The following is a 7,741-nucleotide window of genomic DNA, read 5'->3' on the forward strand; positions in this document are numbered from 1 at the left end:
CTATTAACTTAGCATCCTTTGGGACAAGCAAAGAGATATGAAATGAACTGTGAAAAGTGAATGAGTCTTTCACTAAACAGAACAATACTTGTGTACCGATTAGAGTATTTAATAGCGCACCAAAGGAATAGTGGAAGAGAAATAAACACTGCATTTACCAGTTCCATTTATGGTTAAATTTTCATAACCACATTTTACAATCCACCAAAAGAGTCAGAGAGATCTTTGGCACTCCAGTATGTAACAATAGTTAGCAGTATTCACTCCCAATTACTTGTTCGGACGCCACTTGGTTGTTTAAAAGGTCTCTCTGTGCTTTAAAGCTTATATGTACTGCATATAAAATTAAATTATATACCGCAAGCACAGCTTCCTCTAACTAAGGGAAGGAAAAGAACATAACACTCCACAGACTCCACCATGAATCTCTCTATACAGATCTAATGCAGCACTTAGGTTCTGACTCAAAGCCCACTGACATAAATAGGAGTTTTTCCACTGACTACAACGTGCTTTGGGTCAGGCCCTTATATATTAGAGTCATTGGCTCTACAAAAAAACCTAAAATATTTATTTGTATTATAGTAGTGCCTAAAGAAGGGGTGTGGGAAAGACAGAGAGAGAGATTTTTTAGTTCTCTCCTCCTTTCTCTCAGTTTGCTTTGGTAATTTCTTTTTTAAATTAAGATGAGTGGTTTCATAACATCATTTACTTTTCTCTCTCTAACAGACCTGTCTGTTCAGAAAGTTTGAAAAAAAGCTAAACCCACTAAAAATCAGGAAATCTGTTCTTGTGCAATACATAATTACATGCTATATTTTAATCTTAGTACATTATCTTTCAAATTATATCTGGTTTCAGCAGAAGGAAAAAACATTATTTTCTAAAATTAACCTTGAAAGGGTCTTGTAGATATTTTTTGTGGAAGTGTTTTAAATACACAGCTTTTTCTTGGAAACTTTTACAGAATAATTAATGATTTGAGACAGGGAATATGACTGGATCCAATATATTTTGACACTGCTACACAAACTGTCACCTAGAGCCAAAACTGGAAGCCTTTAGGGTAAATGCTGCTTTCAGTTACACTAGTGTAAATCCAGTTTAGTTTCACTGTAGTCAAAGGAGTTAGTCTGTATTTACACCAGTGGAACAAGGAGCATAATTTGACCATCAGTTTTGGGAATTTAGGAACAAAAACTGCATAAGAACTTAAAGATTTGGTTTGTGAAAAATATCCTTCATCACTGGTAACTATGGTATATTACAACATGTAAAGGGGTTATTTTCCCATCAATATACATGCAGTCAGTAACTCCCATATTCATATGAATGAGAATTACATGTATGTATCAATTGGAGATTAGACCTTTCAAAGTGAAATACTGTTGAACAGAAAGAAAAATCCTTAAGATACTTGTAATCCTTTCCATATCCTTGTATTAGCAAAATATTATGTGCACCAATTGTAACAGTTCTTACCGGCAACCCTACAAGCCAATCCAGCAGGATCAGAGTAGTGCATTGCTCTACCATGCTTGAAACTCAAAGTCAGCTCTTCACTCTGGGGCTGGGAATGTAGCAGAAGCAGTATGCTTAGCCACTGGGAGGCAGAGAGAGCCTCTGCGTCATTCTGTAGCAATCTCTATACTAATATGGGGAGTACTCGCATCCAGCTATCCTCTGCCGGAAGGGCAAGACAATCCCTGTAACATGAGAACCATAGCAGGGACGGGAACTGGGGTGAAGACACAAACATGGCGAGCTTTGGGATTATAACAGGAACCAGGAGAATTCCCTATTTGGTGTGTGGGAGGACACTTATCTTAAACATATAAAGTATTTTAAAATTTATACACACTACACTACATCTTTTACGAAGTCCTCATAAACACTCTCACTGCCAATGTCAGTGAAAGTAATGTACTTTTGGTACATGAAGTTGCCTTACCCTAAGCACCCAGCTCCATTAAAACCAGCATAATTATCCTGTTATAATAAGGCAGGTATTTTAAAGAGGCTGTAGTGTGATTTTTAATGGTACATTATGTAACCACCTCTAAAGTGTCAGACCTTAGAGTACTCTAAACAGCCGACTACTCACCACATTATGATACTTAAACGATGTATTCTAAAGCTGATTTCTAGTAAAACTGGAATAAATTATTTTTCCTTAATAACTGTTACCACAACTCCACCAAGTGAACGAGATTTGCAAGGCTTGATTTCAACATGGGAAGTATTCACCTAACATTTCTGATCCTACCACTTTTTCAACTAATAATCTATAGAACACGGATGAAATTTAAAGCTTTACCATATATTTGCATACATAAACTTTAAACTTGTTTACATGGTTGGAACTCAAAAAGATTGTTTTAAACACGTTCATATTTTATAGGAGTTTATTACTCATTGTGAGGGAAATTCACCCTTGTACAGAGAGACAGCACAGGGCCTGTTCTGAGGATTTAAGTGGTGCAAAAGACTTGTGCTGACCCTCTCAGCAGAGGTGAATTTCATCCGGTGAAAGTTGCAGAAATTATCTTTTTCTAATGTATGTTATTATGCTGGTTACATAGAACAAAGTCAGGATCTGATCCTGCAAGCCCAGAGTCAACAAGGGTTTGACAAATGGAATGCCTGTAGGACTGGACTCCAAGATTGCATGTTATAAACAAGAGTAAAGAAATTTTGCATATTTAGGCACCAGGACTTTAAAAAAATGGACCTTTATCTGGATAACAAGAATATTCAGTTATAATAATAAGGAATTAAAAAAACACCCAAGATTTTTGAAGGGTTATTATAAACTCTCTCTCTCTAACAAATGGGTTTCGAAAGAAACTTCCTCCGGGGGTAAGTTATTCTATAACTGCCTACTGCAGGGGCATTTTAAACCTTCCTCTGAAATATCTGAAAGTAGCAGGGACAGCATGCTGAACTAGATGGACCATTGGTCCTATCCAGTCTGGTAATTCCAAGAATCTTTTGAAGTGCTAAGCACTTCTGAACATCAGACACTCCATAGGTACCTAAAATTAGATTACGTGTCTAACTTTAAACACCCAGGTTTGAACATTTATTACTATTTTTAAAATGTTCCATATTAACGTGGCATCAAATTACAAAGTTAGTTAAGCATAATCTGTAGATAATTTTCAAATTATAACTTAGATTTAGAGTATTATTAGAACTGGAAATTTTGCAGAGACTTATGTAACATGATGGTAGCATTGTGTACCATTGCTGTAGTTAAGGGAGTGTTAGTATTAACAATGTAAACTCCTTTGGAGAAGCTTATGAGTGAACTGGAAAAGTTCAGTTTGATCTGAAAGTTTATATAAATATTTCAGCAGAGAAACAATGCTTTTATTATTGTTACTTTAAATAATTATAATATTTTTTAAAAGTTTGGCCAGTTTTAGATTGGGAGGGGAATAGGCAAGACTGGACAGTTTAAGGGTGTAATTTCAATGTTACTACAGAATGACTAAATGTGACAATGTAAAGAAGAATCTTGGTGCTATTTTATTACTTCCTGCATGGTACTTCTACTTTTAAAAAGCTTGTGCAAGATATGAATTATCAGGTGTACGGTCCCACCATTCTTCCCCTCCCCCTAAACCCAAGATGAGATGTGAGGAAACAGCACACAGTAGATCTTAATCCCTTGCATGGCTACATATGATCAAGCATGATCTAGCCCTGAATAATTTCACCCCAGTATCTGCAGTATTCTACTTGTTCCCTGCAGTAAGTAGAGGAAAATACCAAGGCAACACTATTTATCAGAGGAAAAATAGGCATATTTGTAAGGGTGACCACAACAGCTGTGCCAAACCCTAAAGGTAACCAATTCCTACACATTGGCACTAATGGACCTTGCATGGCAAACTAATACATCACCTGGGTTGATTCTGTGACACAAATACTAGAAGAAAGCAAGAGAGGTTAGGGAAATTCCAGTCCTGAAAGAGTTTTCTTCTCCTCATTACTAGTGACTCTAATTACTGAGAAAAAAGAGAAATGAGATAAATCCTGTAGAGCCAGAAATGTGACCTGATTTCCAGCCTCATTTAGAAACTGTTACTTTGCAAGATAAGCCTAAAGAGACACTGTCAGGTCAAAGTGCATCCACAGTTTCAGTTTTGGATGAAAAAAAAACCAAGCTAAGATTATAGGGGGCAGTTTGTGCTATAATTCAGGTATACAATGTTTTCATCACTTAAAACAGATATTTACTCCCAACTAAAGAGCCAGAATTTGGAACTAGGAAGCCTTCTGGCCAAAGCCCAGGAATTGAAGTGTGCTTCAATTATTGGTGATGCCACAGACTTCTTTTGTGACATCTGGCAAGTTACTTAAACTCAGTTTTCCCTTCTGTAAAATGGGGATGATAATACTTCCCTATCTTATAGGGTTGTTGCATTCCTGAAACCAGTGGGCCTACTTGTGGAGAAAAATATTCCTCCATGTGAAAAAGGGAGACAGAATCTGAACTGTATGTTTGTAAAGTGCTTTGAGATCCTCAGATTTAAGATATTATAGAAAAGTTATACTATATATAAAGTTTTGTTATTGATTGCCAAAGAGCAATGGCTTAACCATTTCCAGACTACTGTACCCCTTTCAGGAGTTAGATTTGTCTTGTGTACCCCCAAGTTTCAAAATCAGAGATAAAAATACAAAATTGTCACAGCACACTATTAATGAAAAATTGTTTACTTTCTCATTTTACCATATATTTATAAAATAAATAATGCAGAATATAAATATTATACTTACATTTCAATGTATAGTATAGAGAGCAGTATAAACAACTCATTGGCTGTAGGAAATTTTAGTTTGCACTGACTTCACTAGTGCTTTTTATGTAGCCTGTTGTAAAACCAGGCAAATATCTAAATGAATTGATGTATCCCCTGGAAGACTTCTGTGTACCCCCAGGGGTACGCATAACTGCCTAAGAGTAAACATTAAGAACCAGAGAAAAAACACACATCACAGACTGGATCCCCAATCATGCATGATGAATTGTGTCATATTTGTATAAGAATATTCTTAGCATCATCACGTACAAAGAATTACGTAAACTCAACTTCTTGAGGCTGAAACCTTTTGACATGTAAACCTAAAAATATCACAACGTGTACCACAGGCCAGCATTAAAATTACTTCATCACTGAGCTACTTTCCCCACAGAAATTGGGTGTTTTTTCTAAACAGCCTATATTTCTGAGGGTCTCTTTCTCCTGCAGTTGCCGTCTGATAAGACTATGCAGACAGACTATTCCCAAACCAGCAAATATCTCTTCCATCTCATCCCGATACTGGTCCTCCCCAACTTTCTGGGAACCAGCTAGGTTAGTATTTCTTGGCAATAATGTGTCCCCCAAAACAGCACCAGCATCTTCAAATACACTGTCCTCTCAGGCCATTAAAATAAGTGGACTGCACATCCCCACTCCGTAGCAGTTCTGACCTTTTACAGCCTCTGCCACCAAAAGCTTATAGGATTCTGCCACTTCCATCTGCATCTCCACCTGCCTTGTTTTCCCAGGCCAAAAGCAAGGATCAAATAGACGTGTTTGAAAACACATCCCAATTTCCTCTCCCTGCCATCTTTCACTTCAAACCACACAGAAAGAATCCAGAATTCACTCCTCCAAAACATTTAAATCCTGGAAAATGTCAGGAAAACCAACTTCAGCACCTTGGACAGGACATTTAACCCAACAATAAATAAATAAATAACCATTAAAAAATCTGCAAATCAGCCCTGAAAAGGTCGAAACGGGACACAAGCCTATTGGACACATCCGTGGACTTGTTTATTTTTAGTACTGATAAATCCTCTTTGGATCGCACCCAGTGTTTAGTCCACTAGGTGTCCTGTCTTTCGGGAGAGTTACTCATTGCCAAAGTGGTGAGACGAATTGCGTTCCCTAACTCTGAACGCACCTCTCCTCTCTTGGCTAAAGAATCCCAAACGCCACCAAACTCAAAAGGAAAGGTTAAGGTCAAGCACCACAAATCACCTTTATTCAATCTTTCTAAGCAAAACCAGACCTGTTGCTCTGTGCGTGTCTGTGTGTTTTTAAAAGCTCAACTCCACCCCCCCACCCCCGCCGCCCGACACTCAAATCCCCAAGAAAAATCCGATTTATTCCCACTGCAGCCACATTTCGGTTGCATAAATGTTGCTTTCCTTCTGCTTTCCACCTCTCAAACTGTGCCCCCTAGTATGTCACTGTCCCACTCCCAGATGTCTTAATAAAACCATGACCACCACACAAGAATCCGCCAGATCTCCCCATGGTTTTATTTGAATATGATCATGAGCCAAGTGGAAATCTCCATTCGGATCGGTATCTTCCAAACCTTTTTAAATATGAGTGTCTTGCAAACTGCTTTGGGGTGAATGGTGCTACCACAATACACATGTGACATCCTATGTTATTTTTGGACAAATGAGATAAATACTAGGTTTATTCTTATAACAAATAAGATCTATACTCCCTCCCCGGCCCCTGAAGTATATATTTTTAATTCTAAATCACTGGGGGGGGGGGGGAGGGTTCCCCTTCAAACTGACTATTTAATTTCTGACCAACTAGGTCCGACATCACATTACCGACAACACGTTTTCTGGTTTTCGTTATGCTGATGGTGCTTTTCGATCTGGAAGTAAATACGACGACAACTAAATAAAAAGTCACCCGTCAGCGGCGGAGCGGCGGCTCTCACACCCCAGCACCAGCGCTGCTGATCCAACTTCTCTGTCCTCCCCGCCACCCTGCAGCCCCGTTCAACAGCCCCGCGCGAAGGCGGCCCCGGGCAGCGGGCGCAGGGGGGAGAGGGGCGGCAGCGGGGGGCTCTGTGGCGGTCCCGGTGTCGCCCAGCTCTCCTGTCGGAACCATTCACCAGCAGTGGAAGCGGGGCCCCGGCGCGGGAATGGTCCGCCCCCCGCCCCAGTGACAGCTCTCTCCTTCTCGGCCCCATCCAGAACAGGACTGATTCTCCCCTCACCACGAACAAACCAGGGAGAGACACTTACTGGCTTTATTCACTATTTCCTGCTAAACCCAGCGTCCCAGCATTGTATCCACAGACTCTGACTCCCAGCTCGGGAACTCCCCGGGGGCGGAAACTCCAGCTCATTGCGGCGGCTCTGTCCCCCTGCAGCGCTTCCTCCCCATCCTGGACGGCGCCCGCGCCACAGGCTGCATGATTTGTTCGCGCCCCGCCTGCGTGTGTGGGGCCGCGCGGCTCCCGGCCCGTCCAGCCCAGGGGAGGTGTTAGCAGGCGCCGCCCCGCGCCCGCCCAAGCCCCGCGCTCTCTGCCCGGCACCTGCCCGCGCCGGACTCTCGGAGCGCGTCTCCAGCGCGAGCGCTGCCCGGCAGCGCCCCCTGCTGGCAACCGGCCACTTCTCAATCAGGTCAATCAGCTCCGGGCAGCGGTGCAGGACAGGCGGGGTTGCTGGAGCAAGTGTTAGGAGAAGCGGGATAGAGGGGGAAGCTGTGAATGGTGGAGGAGCAATGAGGGGGAAGGTGGGACGGCGGAGAGGAGGGAACGGTGGAGCGGTTGCGAGGGAGCAGGTGGGACGGCGGAGAGGAGGGAACGGTGGAGCGGTTGCGAGGGGGAAGGTGGGACGGCGGAGAGGAGGGAACGGTGGAGCGGTTGCGAGGGGGAAGGTGGGACGGCGGAGAGGAGGGAACGGTGGAGCGGTTGCGAGGGG

At 41.9% G+C, this 7,741-nt stretch overlaps 1 protein-coding gene across 1 annotated transcript in view; it reads right to left on the reverse strand.

Moving 5' to 3' along the window:
- The window catches only part of SCN5A (sodium voltage-gated channel alpha subunit 5), a 319,838-nt gene extending 312,586 nt beyond the window's left edge, over positions 1-7,252 (reverse strand). The window contains exon 1 of the mRNA XM_074946329.1: positions 7,061-7,252. The gene's annotated coding sequence lies outside the window, so the exon portion shown is untranslated. The remainder of the gene's footprint in view (positions 1-7,060) is intronic.
- Positions 7,253-7,741: the final 489 nt, after the last annotated feature.

Source organism: Natator depressus, chromosome 2 (assembly GCF_965152275.1).
Source record: "Natator depressus isolate rNatDep1 chromosome 2, rNatDep2.hap1, whole genome shotgun sequence".
Classification (NCBI taxonomy): domain Eukaryota; kingdom Metazoa; phylum Chordata; order Testudines; family Cheloniidae; genus Natator; species Natator depressus.